At 37.2% G+C, this 18,934-nt stretch overlaps 1 long non-coding RNA gene across 2 annotated transcripts; it reads right to left on the reverse strand.

The window, feature by feature from the left end:
• Positions 1–386: 386 nt before the first annotated feature.
• On the reverse strand, positions 387–15,232 carry LOC140684532 (uncharacterized). 2 transcript variants are annotated; one of them, XR_012056912.1, is made up of 3 exons: positions 14,522–15,232; positions 9,164–9,368; positions 387–703 (listed from the first exon to the last, which is right to left on the reverse strand). It is a non-coding gene; the product is annotated as an uncharacterized lncRNA (long non-coding RNA). The 2 variants fall into 2 exon arrangements; XR_012056914.1 differs by lacking the exon at positions 387–703 and adding an exon at positions 4,835–7,560.
• Between the last annotated feature and the right edge of the window lie 3,702 nt (positions 15,233–18,934).

Here is an 18,934-nt window from a genome sequence, read left to right on the forward strand (position 1 = left end):
TGAATCCCAGGATGCCTCAAAAAGCTGGGCACTCTCTGCAACCTCACTCGTCTCTGGCTATCACTGCCACAACTTTTTCCTTTCCTTTTACTTCTATAAAAGAGACTTTAAAAGAACCAAAAGCAGAAAAAGTAAAGGAGAAGTAGGTGACAAGGAAAACCTCCTTCAGGTTTTAACCTCAAGTGTAAGGTATTAAGAGGAAACTCAGATGATCAGTGGCTGCAGTTAGAATAACGAAGCAGAATCTTTTCAGGTCAAAATTATCATAAACCCATTGAAACCTTTGTGATTATGACAGCAAACAAAACTGAACTTCTGTTTCAGTTAATGTAAATTATTTAGTCATTGTTCACTTGCACAAAATCCAATGCATTCACATTTCTTCTATTTTCTGAATGACAGGTACAACACTCACTTTTGCAGTACCTATTTTATTCTAAATAGCATAGTCCAGAACATTTTATAAAGAAGTGAAGACTAACCATATTAATGATATTCTGCAAATCAGTAGATTTTTTATTTAATACTACATTATAGGGAATCACATTTTTGTTCTTGTAACCTGAAATTATCTTCCGATTTCATTTTTCAGACCTTGAAATGTCTTACAGTAATTGAATATTTAGCCACTTAATATTCCTTGCAGGAATGTACATTCCTGTGTAGACCTGAAGACAAAATATGGGAGAGAATGTTTTATTTCCTGCACAAAAAAAAAAAAAAAAAAAAAAAAAAATTAGTATTATGCAGATAAAGAGCACAAACTCTAGGCCTTTACAGTAACAGTCACTGAAATGGTGCAAATACCCTTTTAGCAATAAATATGAGTGGTATAACATTATGATTTTTATGAAAATCAGTCAGTGTTGAAGACTGTTAAGCAACATGAAAACAACACAATGAATTTTCCTATTCTATTGGAAATATCCAAAAACTATTCTTTTGAATTTAGTAAGGAGATGGAAGTGTCTGCTTAAAGAATAAATACAGACATACATTGCTTCTCCCCTGAGTAGATTTCCACTTCATAATTGTGTAGATCCATGGAGTGAGCTCGTCTCCAAAAATGAAAAATAATTTATCATACTAAAGAAAAGTTTGCACAAGTTCCAAAGACTTAGCATAACTTTTCTCTAAGCTGACAAGGCATCCTGACCCTGTGAGCATCCCAGTGTCTGCCCTGGTGCCAACATATGACTGCCTGTGGGACCACCAGTGGAGCCAGACAGTGGCACTGGGAGAGGGAGCATGTTCGGGGTGACAGAGCCTCAGACAGAGAACCAGCTGTGCCTGGATTTTGTCCTAGGAAAACTGCTGGCACTGCTGCCTAGAGAGGAAAGGTGAGAAGGCAGGGAAAAGCATGATGTTATTGTTTCCTTGGTCCAGAATGAGATATTTACATGCAGATATAGTGCTGAAGCCAGTGGCAGCCAGTCTGAGAAACAGCAGGAAGCCCTAAGGCTGTGCTGTACTATTCTTTGGGACTCTCTTAATGGAGTAGTGCACACAACTGAACCAAACAGACACAGTAACAGGCAGAAGTCTTTATATGTTTATAAAAACACATCTGAGTAAGATTTTCAATCACATCTGGCTCACTCTAAACCATCTCAAACTTGAGAAAGTGTCTGTGAGGAATCTATATGCTATCATACAATGGACCTTTTTTCTCCTCCACTGTTTTAACCTAAAGAACCCCAACAGGGGTGTTCTTAAACAATCCATATCTTGCGCAGGCAAGACCTGGCAGTCAAATTAAGGAAATGGCAGAGTTCATTGCCATTGAATATCTGTGTCATGTCATTGCTCTACAACATGCTGCTCTGACCTAGGCAAGAGGCTGCCTGGAGGGCAACTACATGGGCATCTCTGAGAGCTCCTGCTCTGAGGTTGCAGAGACAATTTTAACCTCAACATCTTCACCCTCCTGCATGTTCCTCTGGTTTGCTTTATTATACTTTGAACACAATTTTCTTCAGTCAAGTACAGTTGTGACACTGTATTTAAGAGTATTGAAGGACATTGAGATGAACTCACCTGCTCAGGAAATGCAGCAGGAGAACAAGATTTGTTTTGTGCCCATGCAGCTGCACTGAGTTACAAGTGTGGTACTCTGTTCATGGACTGTGCAAGGGACCAGGCTCCTTTTTTAAACAGGAACACTGTTTTTGTACAAGTGTGCCTGAGAAAAAAATTCTTTCTCCACACAGTGGACACAGGTATAGTCTCCACACAGTATAGACACAGTAAACCACAGTTGGTTTAGCTGCCTACAACAAGAAAAACTACCTTGACTAAAACAAGTACAATGGAAAATGGAGAGGAATGTCAGGAATCCAAATTTGCCAAAACAAATTTGTAAATATGTCAATAGTTCAGTACATTACTAGTTAGAAAGACTGTCTCCCTATCCCAACTCTTCCAAGCCTGATACTGAATATATTTTGAAGACTGCACTGGGATACTGAACACTCAGAGCTCGACTGGGTTCTATGCTGTGCTGAGCAGCATTTAGAGGCAGTGCCAGCTGAGTAGGAAGGGTGCATTTCTACAGAACGACTTTGGCTCTGTCTGGCCAAATGCCAATGACATGGCAAAAGGCTATCTTCTGGGCTCCCCTCCTGCCTGTTGCTTCTTCCTAGTGATTTTTGTACTATCCTAAGGTATTAATTAATCTTTTCTTTACTATCAGCTCAGGTAGATGATTCCTTATCTCACCGCTACAGTTGTTTTTCTGTTGTTTTGTGTCAGTCCTTTACATCAGGGGGTGAACAAGCAGCTTGAAATTCCCTTGCAGCCTTTGAACCACCAATGGGCCAGTGGCAACAGCTGCAATTGGAATAATCAGTTTGCTATGAAAAGGCTCTAATGTTAATGACAAATTGGTCCTTATATGTTGCAGAACTGCCCTGGCTGAGAAAGACAAATTAAACAGAAATAATTTTATCTTCTTTTTCCACTGGAATATTCTCTGCTTCTGTAGATAATTTATTCTTGAAGGTCTTAGGAAGAATAAGCTTGTCATGTCATCTTATAGCTACAATAAAAGCTGCAGGAGCAGCAAAAGAAGTAGATCTAAACAATATTTTGGCTGGTCAAAATGTAGCCATAATGATGACTGCTGAGAAGGCAGTTTTCCTTAGATGTTTACATCTTATCTCCTGTTTCCCAGGCAACTTCCTAACATCTTTTTGAAATTACTAAAGACCAACTAATGTATTCTAATACTGTGACAAGCCTTATCAAGCCAGTACAACGCCACGTCATTTTCTATTTTGAGTCATATACCATAAAGCAAACCCAGTAACTAAATATTGATAGCTATAAGTATTCATTCCCATATTACCATGTAAATAAAGGCTACATTGTTTTCATATTTGGCATGAAAAATAGGTTGAACCTGTACACTGAATTACTGGACAAGCTGTATATCTAATTCTATCGCGTACAATATGAAATTCCTTGGAAATTATTTTTGTAATGTTCCTTATGCTTTAGAAAATATATTTTTATTAAACCAACAAACTTTCATTTCCCCCAGCCAAAATCATAGCTTGCTATTTTGCAACATTCAAAACAATCAATATTTTAAAACCTATAATCAGTAGCATCAAAAATACAGAAATATTTTTTCTCCATCTGAAAGTACTTGAAAAATATATTGATGAATTAATTAATACATGCAGTAAGTCTTGACACAGTTGCTTGTGAATCTCATAAGATATAAAGGCTGAGTTGAGATGTAAAATGTCAGCTCCCATGGCATAACTTGACACAGTAGAGTGCACTTTTCAAATATTATTAAAGATTGAAAATTATCTTATTGTCTTCATACAGCTGATGCAGAGATAGAGAATAAGATAGATAATAATTTTAATTTGAGTTGGAAAATATTTCTCTAACCTATGCTCCTATGCATAAAAACATTCTGGATCTACAGGGGGAAATAGAAAAATACCCAAACTCAACAAATCCATGAACACAGGAAGAAATCTCTGTTTTGAGAAATATTACTGCTTCAAATAATAAACTACACAGAAAAACTAGTATTAAAAATAACAAAAGTAGTACCTCTTTTTAAAGAACAGTTGTCTTGCTCACTAAGCAGTCAGAAGACAGGAATTCCCATTTTTAAGACTGATATTTTCTGTGTACATGATAATGACTGCCCTTGGCATCAGAGATAAACTCAGCATTAAGAGAGAATTAATTCAATCCTTTTAAACTCCTATTCCAGATTGCTGAAACAAGAATGCATCTCTTTTCTGCAATCTCATTATCAATTTGCTGTCCCTACTTCTGGATCAATTTTTCTTTTAGTTTTACTACAACATGCATCTTACAGAGAAGTCACAAACAAGATTTGCTGAAACAGAATTGTGCAAGTTTTGTATTTCTGAAAAAGCAGACTAATACTTAGTTTGAAAAATATTGCAACACACTTTACTATACATAGAAAGTTAGAAAGGAAAATGAACAGCAGGGCTTAATCTTAAGGCTATTCAATCCATATACACCATAAGAGCTAAGAGAATGGTTTGTAACAGAAATAATTTTTAGTGACATATCAGCCTTAGAAGGTGTTGCCATTTAATTTTTAAAGAGCTTCAATTTGTGGCAATAACCATCAGTCACTGGAGGGGCAGGCTGCCTAGAACAAATGCAGAACACAGATGAGAGCAGAGAACCAACACAGGTTCATTCTCAAAGACTGAAGTTTTCTTTTCATTTGAACAAAACAGAATGAAGTGGTGTGAGTGGTTTGCTCTTTTTCACATTGCTATATTTCTGCCCACAATAAAACCTTTGTTGATTCAGTCAAAGACAAGGGGATCGAGTGCAGCCCCAATGAGATTGCAGATTACATTAAGCTGGGCAGGAGTGCTGCCCTGCTGGAGGTTAGGAAGGCTGTGTAGAAGGATTGGACAGGCTGGCTCAATGGGCTGAGGATAAAGGTTTGAGGTTTATTAAGGTGAAGTAAGAGGTCCTGAACATAGGTCACAAGAACTCCATGTGGCACCACAGGCTAGGGGCAACATGGCTAGAAAGCTGCCTGGTGGAAAATGACCTAGGAATGATGATTGACAGCAGCTGAACATGAGCCATTGTGTGCCCAGGTAGCCAAGAAGGCCAATGGCACCCTGGCCTGTATCAACAATAGTGCAGCCAGCAGGACCAGGGCAGGGATTTTCCCCCTGTACTCAGCACTGATGAAGCTGCATAGCCTGGAATAAAAGTGACTCAGTGGAAATCTTTGTGCTCTGTACAAGCACATGAAAGGATATTGTAGTAAGATGAATGTCAGTTTTTTCTCCCACACAACCAGGGATATGCCTTCAGACTGCACCAGAGGAGGTTCAGTTTGGACATCAGAAAGAATTTTTTCACTGAAAAACAGGTTAGGCATTGGAATGAACTGCTTAGAGAGGATGTGGAGTCACCATCCCTGGAAATGGTCAAGAAACAATTGGACATGGTACTTAGTGCTGTGGTTTGGTTTGTGTGGTGTTGGATCAAAGATTGGACTCGATGATCTTGGAGGTCTTTTCCAACCTTAATGTTTCTAAGATTATATATCCATAATGTGGTTAAATGCACACTGCTAACCAGTACAGTTTGCTCTATTGCTAACAGCTTTAATTGTGCACACTTAAGCTTAGGAAACTTGGGCTCCACTGCCATTGCTGCTAGACATGCTCACATGCCTGCTGCCAGGTACCAGGCACCAGAAATATACAGAAAGCTACAGCTCCTAATAGTTCCTACCAAAACCAATATGACAAACAGAATATTTTTAAGGAACTAAAAGAAAACATAGAGGTTAGTAATAGTCAGAATTAATTTATATAAAAACACACCATATCAAATCAAATCAAATCAGTTTTCTAATACTGAAGGTAGCAGAGAGAGGAAGTAATACATGCCAGATACCTTGGCTTATACAAGACTTTAACACTATGCTGTATAGAGATCCAGTAGCCAAGCTAAAGAATATTTACATGAGGAAAAAAAAATTTTCTAAAATCATGGGAAAATTCTACTTGTGGATTCATTAACAGTGGTTCAAGTACACCCTGAAAAGGAAGGAGTAGTGTTCTACAAGGATCAGTCCTAAGGGAGTGGTATTTTCAGATATTATTTTCAATGACCCAGATGATCAAATAGAAAATGTTTTTATTATATTTGAAGACACCAATAATCTGATAATATAATTGCAAAATGGGAATAGAGTCAATGAAATTGTGATACACAGGGAAATTATATAAGAAAAGTAAAATTTTATTATGGGAAAATCTCAGGCCATGAACTTGGGTAAATACAATTAACTGCACAAAAATAGGGAAGGAAACAAAGGACTTAGAGAGAGCTCTGTGGAAGTATATTTAGAATTGTTGTGAATCATAGCTTCAAGAATTGTGTAAATGCAAAGCCCATGTGATTAATCACACACAATGATTAATAAACTGTCATGGCTAACAGGACATTTCAAATAATCCTCCTTTCAGCGCTGACCTCTGCTGCAGTGCAGCAACACTGATTGTTGAGCAATGAAATCCAAAGAAGACAGGACAGCCTGGACGGCATTTCTGAGCTAAAATTTTCTCAGAAGAGCATTGGGCAGGAAGACAGGACTGGAAAATAGATGAAGAGGAAAGTTTGGATGAGATAGAGTTCTATTGCTTGTTGCCTAATTACTTTTAGGATGACAATTAAGGCTTCAAGTTTCCATCTTTGAATATTGAATCCTCTTACAGGAAAATAAAATTACTCATATGCTCCACAAAGGCATTTAATGGCTTTTCTCACTTCCCAGAAACACTGCAAGTGACAACAAAATATCTTATCAATGACCAGGTTGCTTATCGCAGTTTATTTTTCAATTCCCAACTAATTGCCTTTCTCATCCTTTTCCAAAAATATTAGCAACATTCTTTTACTTCACGTTCAAGCTTCAGAGTTTTTAGGAAACTCTGATTTCACATCTTCAAACGTTGCGCATCAACCACAACACCTAGAAGTATCTTTTACTATGTTCTTTTGAGTCCAGGACTCTGTGTTTCTGGGTCTTAGAAAATATGACAGACACTGAAACTGTTGCCAGCCATGATTGTCCTTGGCTTCGAACCCAGCACTTACTGAACCACATGTTCACTACTCAAATGATTTTTTCCAGGCTATACCTGAGCTAAAGCATTGTGTCTGGATTGCACTCATTTCACACAACAGCCAATTCTGACTTTGTCTTAAAGGAAGAAAATGTGAGAGGAAGAGAACAATTAAAAACTTTAGCTCCTTCTTCATTCTAGTTGATTTCATTTTGCCAACCCCATCCAACGTCCTGTGAAACCCTCAGATGTAAGATAACTTTTTCAATCTGCACAGCATGTGTAGCATAAATCCCACTTGCCTGGTGGGAAGGAGAGGGGATCATCCTGGTCCCTTGCTTGCAGTGCTGCAGTCGCTAGCTAACTATGTGCTCCTCAGAAGAGGCTGTCACAATGGGGTGCTTTCCATAGCATGGTCACTGTGTTTACACCTGGCAAGCGTCATATTCCTTTCCTGGCATGCAGGAGAGGCATTAGAAACTGTAAAGTTTTCAATGCCTTGTGTTACCCAAATTACACCAGTTCTGATGCCTTGATCTGATGGGAGGTGTTCACTGCCCAGGTTTTTTTCTTCAATATAAGCAAGGTATTGGGGCTAATTTGATCTTGCCCTGTCGTAGCCTTGGCATTTGGCCTGTGATTTCAAGGGCTGGGAGCACTCCCAACATCCACCCTATAGAAACAACTATTGAGACCTAAGTTTACCTAGAAATAAATCATTAGCCTGACAAGAAAATCTCCTTATGTAAATATCACTCTGAGCATCCAGGTTTCAGACACCACTGAAACGCATGAAATTTCTATTCAGCTGCAATATGCTATGAAAAGGTCTTAAGTGCCTCAACAAACAGATGCCAATGAATATAATCTTTTACTGCTACCCTTCCATTTCTTGGGATGAATAAGGACTGATATCCCAGGGGCAGGGAATAAGAGAGATTAAAAGGTGGGAAGTTTCCCACTGGCAGTCACAGTATGATAATCTCCTGGTTGCTTTCTCGGAGAAAAAGCATAGCCTTGTAGGAGCAATGTAGTAGCAATCTCTGCTCCAGATGAATGGTAAGCACCTCTGTCCCCTGATAGCTTGCTCCCTTGCCACTTCTAACTTACCAATAATGGTAAAATAGGTATGGCCCATTCCTATTAACATAGCTTCTTTGACAGTGCTTCAGCTATCCATCTCTCCATTTTCCAGTGTAATTTTACCATAGTGACAAACAGCCCCAATTTTCTCCCTTCAAACAGCATGATAATTATTCAGCTAGAATTAGGAAATCACATCAAATTCTGCCACCAGTGAGTAGCCACTATGTCCTAACTTGTGTTTTCCCATGACAACAGTCTTTCTACAGTGCTTGCTTTTCCATGGTGTCCAGAGTAATTCAAGTTGCCTTCTAAAGCCTTGGGTTTTCCCATTTGCTGGTAGTTTCTTGGCCCAGGGATTTAAAGAAACTCTCTTTTTGCCATGTGCAGCATATTCTACACTGTGAAAAAAGTGGAACAGATCCAGTACTTGGCATCTATTAAGCATCTGTATTCCAACTCACAATTAATTAGGATTAAAAGATGTTGAAAATATATCTTATAGAAGAAAATAATTACCAACTATTAATCATGTATTACGATTATGTATTATTCCTTGAGGTACTTAAAAGATAATTGCATGCACTTTCCAGAGGATCTAAGGAGACTTGTGAAATATTAAAATTGCCCTATAACCCAGGATCGATTGAGAAATGCCCAAATTTCTCACAGGCGAGCTGATGCTTTACTGCAGCACTTCTGTCTCTCTGCTCATGCTGTTATTTAAAACACAACCTGAACTTTGCAGCACCTCAAATTATGGTTTTCTGCCATTTAGCAAGGCAGGTGAGCTCTATCTATAGGACATTGTTGTAGACTGTAGAAGTACATCCCATGTCAGTGAACAGGAATGAGTACCACTGTGGGATGCTATTGCTGGGGGAGGGTCTCCTGCATCCACTTGTCAGTGGAGGGGGTTGTCAGATGAGGTTACAGACCTTTCAGTTTACACTTAATCTCTCATAGATAGGTACCTGATATCCTGGTGAAAAAGGATGTATCAAGAGAGCTCTCCTTCCCCATGATATACATTGAGAGGAACGCTTCTGTACCTCAGCCATTCATATCCTTCAAGTGGTCTAGCCAGGCAGTAGCCTCTGGTTTCACATCAAAAGATAAATCAAAATGTTTCTGGGAAATCAGTGATGAAGCTGAGTCTCTGTGGCCAGGCCTCCAGGTCTAGAAACATAATAATTTCTAAATTCAATGTAATGAATCTGAGCATTAACCATTTATAACTCTTAATAATCCATTCTAAGTCTGATGGCTAATTAAACTAAACATAACAAACTTGCCTGCAACTAGAACTGACTATATGTAATTTGAATAAAAAACCAGCAAAAAGATTATTTGCATATTCATAGACCTTAACACCTACAAAAATATTCAATTATGTAGTATATCTTAGTTTTTGGGTACCAGATCTCACTCATCAGAATAAAAAGAATACAAAAAATAGTGATGCAAAACTTATTTTAACTCTAGAAGCAGATTTATCGAGTATCAAATGTGAAATACTGAAAAATGAACAAAAACGCTTCTGGGTACAGTTTTTATTTTGTATGTTGTTGATATCAGAAGCGTATCTGGTACTATTCTTTCTGATTCTTTAGGTACAATGCCTTGTACTCATAACACTGAATCAACAAGTTTCTATTTTTCATTATGTGTAAAACACTCTTTGTCCTTTCCCCAAAACAAATGTTCAATATATACAGTTTTACTTTATTTTACTTAGATGCTGACTCACTTTTAAATGAAAATTAGTCTTTTAAGAGAATGACCATCTGTTTTGGTCATTTCTTCTCCGTAATTAAATTGGAGTGAAGTGAAAAATGGAATTTTAACAGCCAAATGATTTCAACTTCTGTGGGGGAAAAAAAGTCTTTAACCCTAAGGTATTCTTGAAGAAAATACCTTATAATTAAGTGATTTATTTATATTCTTACTATTGTTAGGAATAAGCATATTTTAGCCAGGGTGTAATTAGTAGGGTGGCATGATAGGTAAATACTGAATGGGACCATTGTGACTACCACAGCTGTAAACAAGTCTGACCTTACAGAAAATTTCCATGTGGAAACATTATGAGGACATGGGGCACCATTCAGGAATACTCTGCATTATTTGACTTTAGCCTTTAAATTATTTTAGTCTTTAAACAGGCACAGATATTTGTGCTTAAGAAATGTTTGTAACACTTATTGTCTGCTTATTATGTGATGTTGCTGGGGAACTCTTACTAGGAGTTAGATATTGATATATAGATTTGAATATTGATCTTGAAAGTTAGATGTTGAGAGTTTGGGGTAAGGGTCCTCATTCCCCTTTTTAAACACAGATTTCTAAACCAAAACATTTCCAAGGACTTCATTACCTAAGAAAAATTTCATTCTTCTTTTTTAAAGCTTTGTGTCCCACAAGACTGCCTCAACAACAAAAAAACCCGTCATCCCTGTGTTATCAACACTGTTTTGTTCATAAATCCAAAATACTGCACATACTAGGTTGTTCTGTGGGAAATTTACTCCACCCCTGCCAGATCCTGTATGGAGTGATATGCAAATACAAACATAGAGAATAATTGAAACAGATTATGCACTGTTTCTTCAAGCATGCATGTTAGATACATTGTAAGTATGACAGGTATGGATGACAAAGGTAATAAAACCTGATATCTAGATCATTAGGTAATAAAACCCCCCTAATTAATAAAGGAGTAATCAAAGACAAATTATTCCATAGGAATTATAAAGAGTTTGTCTGATTAACTTTTCTGCATTTTCTTTAATCAGGAGATGAGATTTCTGTTAGATGTTCCAAATTTTTTTTTTTTTTGCTAAGAAGAGAAGGCTTGATTTAAATACTGAAATCTCCTTGAGTATAAATAAAAAATTGAGTTAAATCTAATCTGCATGAAAATGCCTTTAATCCAACCCTTAAATAGCTGAATTTTGTTTATAATCAACATTTTAGAAAGGAATGTTCTAAAGGTCCATGAACACCTCATCAGATGTCAGACTAAGGTCTAGGACTAGCGCTGCTGTCAGTGGGGATGGACAGGACATCCCCAGGGGCTGGTGACCCAGCCAGGGCCCCCTCAGCACAGACAGCTTCCCTTGGGGCTGATGGGAGAGCAAGGACAGTAAGCAAGGCTGTCAACCAGAGCAGGGACAGCTCTGTTCTATTCCTAAGGCGCTCAGCAAGGCGGTGTCAAAATGATGTCCTTTAACTGCTGAGGTGACTGACTGAGGCCAGATACCTGTGGCTCTCTGTGCCAGTGGCACAACCCCAGCACCCTAAACAGTGGCAAAAAGAAAAGTCAGAGTGAATAGTGGCTAGGCTAGAAACTCAAATGCCCTAGTCTCCTTTTGAACTACAAGCAAGGATGTACCACATGCCCCTGTGGATTGTGATGGAATACCTGATATCACGGCACCATCTTACTCTGTCTGCCCTTTTCTGTCAATTAGGGATGATAAAGTTACAAGACGAATATTGCCTCTAATGACACTGACAAGGAAGTCTGGTTATTGGGCGGGAGGAAGAATTTGGTAATTAATCCATGGTTGCTCAGAGATTCCAGTGGCATTGTTTGGAGTAATTCCTGAACAGATACTGTATTTGGTTGGTAAAACTAATAACAATTTCATTACGCTAACAGCTCCTAATGCTTATAATAATTCTGTAAAACCTTAATGGATATACTTGTCCTTGCCTTACTTTTTCATTTACAATTTATTGCAGGCACACTTTACGGTCTCTTGTGTCTCAGATTAGTGTTCTGTATTACCGCAAGATCATTGTCAAGTCTTACTGTGACTTTTAGACTGTGAAATACTTGTCTTAAACTGTCCTCAAGGATTTCAATAAAAGCAGTAGTCTTTATCTCAGTCTGAAATCTATTAAAGATGTTTATTTAATTTTTCACTTATGATGGCATTTATCTTTAGATATAGTTAAAGAATTTTAAATCAGGTTTAAAATAGGAGCAATGACAGGAATGTGAAAAATTCCTATGAACAGGAAGGTGAAAAAAACTACTTGCAAGATCTTCCCAAATGAAAACTCCACCTTCTTCATTTAGTCTTCACTAGGGATGACTGCAAAAAGAGAACTTTTATCCGAAATTCAGCCCCTTTACAATTTTAATCATCTTACGCACTCTACAAAACACCGTGAGCTGCAATGCTGCTAGTAACACCCTACTGGGTGTTATAGCAGCATTTTTTGTATGAGATCTGGCAAATCAGATCCTAGAGGGACGTTATTGGGAGCAACTCACACAAACCAGCCATGAGAAGGAAGAAGGAGGTAGCCAAAGGTAGCAGCAGCCAGCTGGTGCCAATGCTCCTGTGATTCTAACAGTGACACCTCAGGGAAAGAGGAGAGGCAAAGAGAACTAAAAATGATATGAGACAAAAAAATATTCATTTCCATCAGAAGAGGTAAATGGATACTCCCATTTCTCAGGATTAAAATGAACCATATGCATAAAACTGTTTTCCAGATAGTATGACAGTCTTAACCATCTTCCCCCAGAATTAATACCGGGTAAGTGAAGTCATTGGCAAAAATACTGACATCAAAAGCATGCATCCTGGGTGGATGCTTTTCTGAGGTGAACTGGCAAAGGGAAGATATTTTCTTTAACAATTTATTTTTTATAAATTTATTAAATTTTTTTAAAAGTTTTTGAACTCTCAGCCTGTGAGGAATTCAGTGAGCTCTGCACAGCACAGCTGAGGGTGCATTAACAACCAAGTAGTAGTAGATTTGTCCTGCTCTTTTTGCCACTGCTTTCACACATATCCAAGTACTGTCTGGCTCAGTGAGGCCTGGATGGAAGAGCTTTGTTCTTCTGAGGTGTTCAGAAGCTTGTAAAGAAAAGATTAGTGGGCTCTATCCAAAGGCTAGGGAATAGGCAGATGATACCCACATCACTGGAACACTGCGACATCGGGCATCTTCAGGGAGGCTTAAATGGCAAGATGTCCCTTCACTCCTTCATGGGATTTCCCAGCCTCAGGGAATGCTGGCTATTTTCAGGGAAGGATGAACTGCCAAAGGAACACTGCCTACTCTCTAGTCATGGACATGGCTGAACATTGTTCAAACACTAAATTTACTCTTCCCAAATATTATGGTATATATTTTTTCAAATCTGCAGAGAGTTAATTTCTCCCTAATATCACTGTACCATCTGACAACATGATTTATCTCTTCATTTTCTTTGCTAGGTGAGGAGCAAACAGCCTTCGGCAATTACTTTTAGATTTGTTAATACAAGTGTTAAATTGATCATGCATATTGGTAATGCAAAAAAGTACCATCCTCCTTCTTCAGTGGACTCATTTAGATTATCATCAGAGAGGCTGCAACGTAGTTCAGCACTACATAGATTTTAATTAAAAATTTTGGGAAAGAATAAGTTATTTTGTGTTATTTAATTATGTACTTTTCCAGACATTCGATTTAAAATAATAGAAATAAGTTTAAAACAATAAAGTTCCATTACACTGGAATGTTTCATTGTCTGAGCAACTTTGCTGCAGATTAGATTTCACAGATATATACAGCATTTCTATATGCTGACTTTTTATTAGATTTGGCAAGAACTACTGCTATGAAAAAAAATTTCTTAAGGCAAAAGTGTGATTAAAAGATATAAAAGATCCATATCTGAAAAGGATGGTGATAGAACTGCCAATGAGATTTGTAGTGGCTCAGTGGAGCCATCCTGTGTAAGCATATTTAAATTATACACCTATGAATATATAAATTTAATCTATTTTCTTTTTGTGTGAAGGTACCATGTGAAAAAATAAATCTAACAGAGGCAGGCCAGGTATGTTTATATTACATTTCTGGAAATAAATGTAGATAGACAAGCAAAAGAAATTCAGAGCTTTATGGCTATGATTCCACTAAATGACATTATTTTTGTACAAGACGGCTTTTAAATTGAGCGCTCAGAAAAAAGTTTTATGAGATTTTTGGTTTTAGTGCTGGCGGAAGTGAAGCAGAGGTTTGAGGCAAAGTTCAGAAAATAGGCAGAGCCTCTCTTGGTTGGATTATGAAGCAAAGACATGAGGTAGATCTGGTATATAAAGATGGGCTGGAGTGAAATGGGGGAGAGCCCCAGTTCTGGCTGTATAACACCTTTAAAGGTGTTCAAAGAAGTTATTGTCCAGGGACAGAGCCTGTGGTCTAAGGAGAAGGAAGGTGGAAGGATGGGCTAAAAGATCTGGTAGAGAAACAAGGCTTTTTGACACTCTCCATTCAGACCTGTATTGATAGAAAATTATTAAAGATAGTAAATTTGCACTTACCTCTTTTGCTTAACGTGATCAGACCTGAAGGAATTTCTTAGCTAGCTGTGCATGTGAATGCAGAGACGTTTAGGGAAGGAAAATAGGATCTGGAATCCAAAAGTATGAAAAGGATAATTTTCTTTGAAGAAAAAAGAAGCATGATAAAAATTTTAAAAATATATGCTGTTGCCAAAGAAAAAAAACAAGAGCTCATTTTATTAGCTTCACTCTTTTGGTTGAGACATAGCCTAGAAATTAAAAAAAAAAAAGAAAAGAAAACCACAAACAGTATGAATTATTGCATTGCTGGAAGGAGCAAAAGGCAGATTATCATATATTTCTACAAAATACTAAAGGCAAATAAAGAAACTCCAGAACAGAGTGAAAACAAACAGATACAAGATAAGGTATATTAATCTCTTATCAGGAAAATAATAATTTCAGGTTAAACAAAAGCAGTTGACCAGTATTGTGTTTGATGGACTAATGGAATTTTCAGTCAAAATAAAAAACATATAATGTAAGTACTAAACCAAGAATTAGTATTTTTACAAATGCAAAGGAGACTAATTTAAAGTGTTCTACACTATCCTTTTCCCAAAGGACTTTCACTAGAAAGAAATGGAAACAAATGCTGAACATTTCACTTAGCTGAAAAATTTAAATTCTTGCAAGCTGGGAATTTGGAAAGGTCTTTTCCAGCTGGGAGTCTTTTCTATCTATTCAGTTCCAATTAATCATTTAATTTTGGATTGTGTAGCTGGCATTTTATGAAGCATCTTTATAAATAAATCAGTTATGTTACTTTATTGAGCTGGATCAAGAATAAAAATATATTTCTTTTCAGTTGGATTTTACTTTAATGAAATAAATATCAGTTGCATATAAAAGTCTCATAAAAATAAAATACCAAGGACATAATAAGCACTATTGCCAAAACAGCTGCATTTTGCACAGTGTTGAGTCTTTGCAGTGAGGAACAAGAGTATTTTCTCTTTGCCTTGGTCTCTAGGTATCATGGCTCCTACTTTGATATTGTTCTAATATGGTGTTGAACTCCTGAAAGGATGAATTCACAGCAAGGTGGTTAATACTCTGTGCTCCATGACAAATATTTAGTTGCAAATAAAAGTAGTTATGTTCATAGTGTCTCCAGTTCCATGACCCTTAGTTCTTTACTGGATATATGATTTCAGAAACATAATGTCTCAAACATCTCTGACTGTTTATGTTGGTGTATGAACAAAGCAACAGTGCTACAGGTAAAATAAACCACTTTGAAGACAGTAACTATTTCAATCTGAAAAAAAAAATATTCTGATGTACCTTGATTCCAGCCCTCAGGATATGACTGATGAGGTCATATTGCGGTAATATGTCTGTCAAACACCACTACCACCTAAATGTTATTCCTGTAGCCAAAATGTTCAGGAGATTTTATCTGTTTCTGGGGTCATGATGATCAAGAAGACCTTGAGAACATACCGTTCTAGCAAAAGCATATTGGTTACGAAATATAAAACTGGGATTTGTGCTGCCTTTCATCAGAACACCGGCTGGTCTCCCTTTATTAGGTAAAAAGCTGAAACTGAAGTATCCTTGAAGAAAGGTGATGAAGATCTGCTTGTGAAAATACCCATGTTTTTACTTATGATTAATACAATAAATGTATGAATTCTAGATTTATAATTCTAGATTTAAAAAGTTTATAAAGGGGTGGAAGGCAATATAGACTGAATATCTTATGCGTGAGTACAAAATAAATGCATGACATGAAAATGAACCCAAACTTGATCACAATTGCAGACTGGATTACACCTTTCTCAGTTTCTAAATCCCCTCATGTTTTGAGTTTTCTTTTAACATGTAGTAAGTACATTGAATTCATCTTAATCTGTCACTTAGGATCTTTTAAGAGAGACTTGCTTTTGCCACTTAAAGAGTTGATTTTTATCAACACCTATTCAAACTAATCCATCTGATAACACAAGAAAACTACTGGTTATGAAGAGAAACACACAGAAATACTCAATCATTTCTATTTGTAGGCCTCTTCAACAATCTGCTTCAGTACAGCTTAGATGTTTTACTCTCTCCCTATGCCAAAATGATATTTCAGATTTGTTGAATATTTAGGGGGCCTGTTTACTTACAGTGTACAGTATTCATCAACATTTTATTTCAGACCAGACAGGGTCAGTTCAGATCTCTGTGGTATGTCTTTCTCTTTTTATTAAATTCAGGCAAGCAACACAGATCTATTTTGCCATCAGCTGGCAGTTAGTATTAATGATACCTGGAAACATCAGTCATCATTACTTTGGATTATTCTAATATGCATGTAGAAAGTGAAGTGGGCATCTAGCCAGTTACATTGGTGAAACCTGACAAGAAAAACAGTAGATAAAGACAGCGGTTGTTTGCACTCCTAACTCCTGGTGATACAATGATTATTCTTCCATTACCTCAAGTCTGATCAATAGAATTGGTACAAAACCAAATGGTTGCATTTGGACTGCTATTGGTCAATAGAAGAGATTGGTGAATAAATTACTTTAATTAATGAATAGACAGAAAAACTGATACTGGCAATAGTTTTCTGCTGTTAAAAAGGTTTACCCAATCTTGATATTTTGGTAAACTAACAGCTTTTATTAGAGGGATCATTTTAGAGTCAAGATGTCAGGTGATTCTGACATCTCTGACATTCACTAAGTCTGAATTTTCAGTTTCTTTTAATTTACAAACAATATTTCTTCAGACCACCTGTGCCAACTAGTGTTCAATAGACCTATCAAATATTCATTAGGTGATTTTTGTAGCAGGCATTGCAAATAAGAATCTCTGATAAAGTGTCATCAGAGATGCTTATTAAGAAAGAAAGGAAAGGTCATCTGATTTCAAGATTAGAATACTCAGCTCATTGCTCAGGAAAGATTTTGTTCGACTTAAAATGCCATCTGAAAAGCAGACATATTTTCTGTAGCTTTTATCAAGCTGAATGACATTTGTGTTAGGCAGAGTGGTAGGCTACATAATTTGCTGGATCAATGGAAAAATCACTTTGAAGCTACTTATTCATATTATTGTGTTTCCTATGTGAGCAGGAAGCCGCCTCCAGCCAGAAAGAATGTGAGATCACAGAATGTGAGACCCCTCCCCAAAACCTGGTAAGGTATCAGAGCTGGTACGATCATTGCTGGTGACAGGTGAATTTTGTGGAGTGTTCACAATGTTCTTATATTCAGTCAGTACTCCATCTTCCACATGAACTCAAGGAAGGTTCTGTTTCAAAATGAAGAGAAGGACTTGCACAGCATCTGCAGAAGCCCTATTCTTTGGTCAGCTATAGTGTCTGCTTTTGTACCCATGCCTCAGTCAGCAAGAACCCCTGAGGTAAAAATGGAAAATTTGATGTGGATTTAGATCAGATGTTTTGCCTTTCACTAAGATGCACATTACAGAGGCTTTCTAAGGAAATAACTGGGTTTAATGAGACAAATACCATTCTTTCTTTCTGTCTCTTGATAGGCACTTGATTCAGCGCATCACAAAAGCCTAGATGACCTGAGGAAGTGACTCAAAGTCCCAAGGAAGAAGTTATGCTGATGAAAGAACCACTTAAGGGAATAGAAAGGTGTTTGTATGAATGACAGCTGAATGTCATTTTTCCTCAGTTTCTATGGGAGGATGGCACAGACAAGTCCCACCTGTCCTGACTGTTCTCAGCTGATGGATACTTGGAAGAAACAGCTGTTTTTGATGTTAAGTTGTACGCAATCCTGCTTAAAGAAGATCTTAGATACACTGAGGGAATTTGCCTTGTGCTCTCAGCATGGAGGATGCAGCTAACAGTCAACTTAGTGAAGCAAAAAATAATGTGTAGTGGAGGAGAAATTGTGTATCGGAGTGTTGACATAGTCTATTTATAAATTTCCATGAACAGAGATCACAGAATAACAGAATAACAGAATCATAGCATTATAGAATGGGTAGTTTTGGAAGGTCACCTACCCCAGTAGGTCATCTGGTCCAGCGTCCCTGGTCAGAGATGGACAAATGCTTTTTGTAAATACTTTTGCAGTATGTTTTGTGGTCCCATTTCCACACTTCCTTTCCCTGGCTGAAGAATGAAGTGCTATCAGAGTGAACTGCTTCTTATACATCTTTTTTTTAACAACTGTGGTCTCATAATTCCCATATTGTCACTCATAAAATCAAAAATGGATAGCAACTTCCATCCTGTCTTCCTAAGATTCAAGACTTGTTCTTGAAGGTAACTAGGACACAAACAGGTAATACTATAATCTGGTTTTAACAACACAGACAAAAATATTAAATTTGTGATGTCATTCAAGAGTGTTTAACCCCTAATTTATCACAAATTCAAATACATCAGTCCTCAAAAATATTCCTGAAGTGCTCTGATAT

This window comes from Taeniopygia guttata, chromosome 1 (assembly GCF_048771995.1).
Source record: "Taeniopygia guttata chromosome 1, bTaeGut7.mat, whole genome shotgun sequence".
In the NCBI taxonomy this organism is placed as follows: Eukaryota; Metazoa; Chordata; class Aves; order Passeriformes; family Estrildidae; genus Taeniopygia; species Taeniopygia guttata.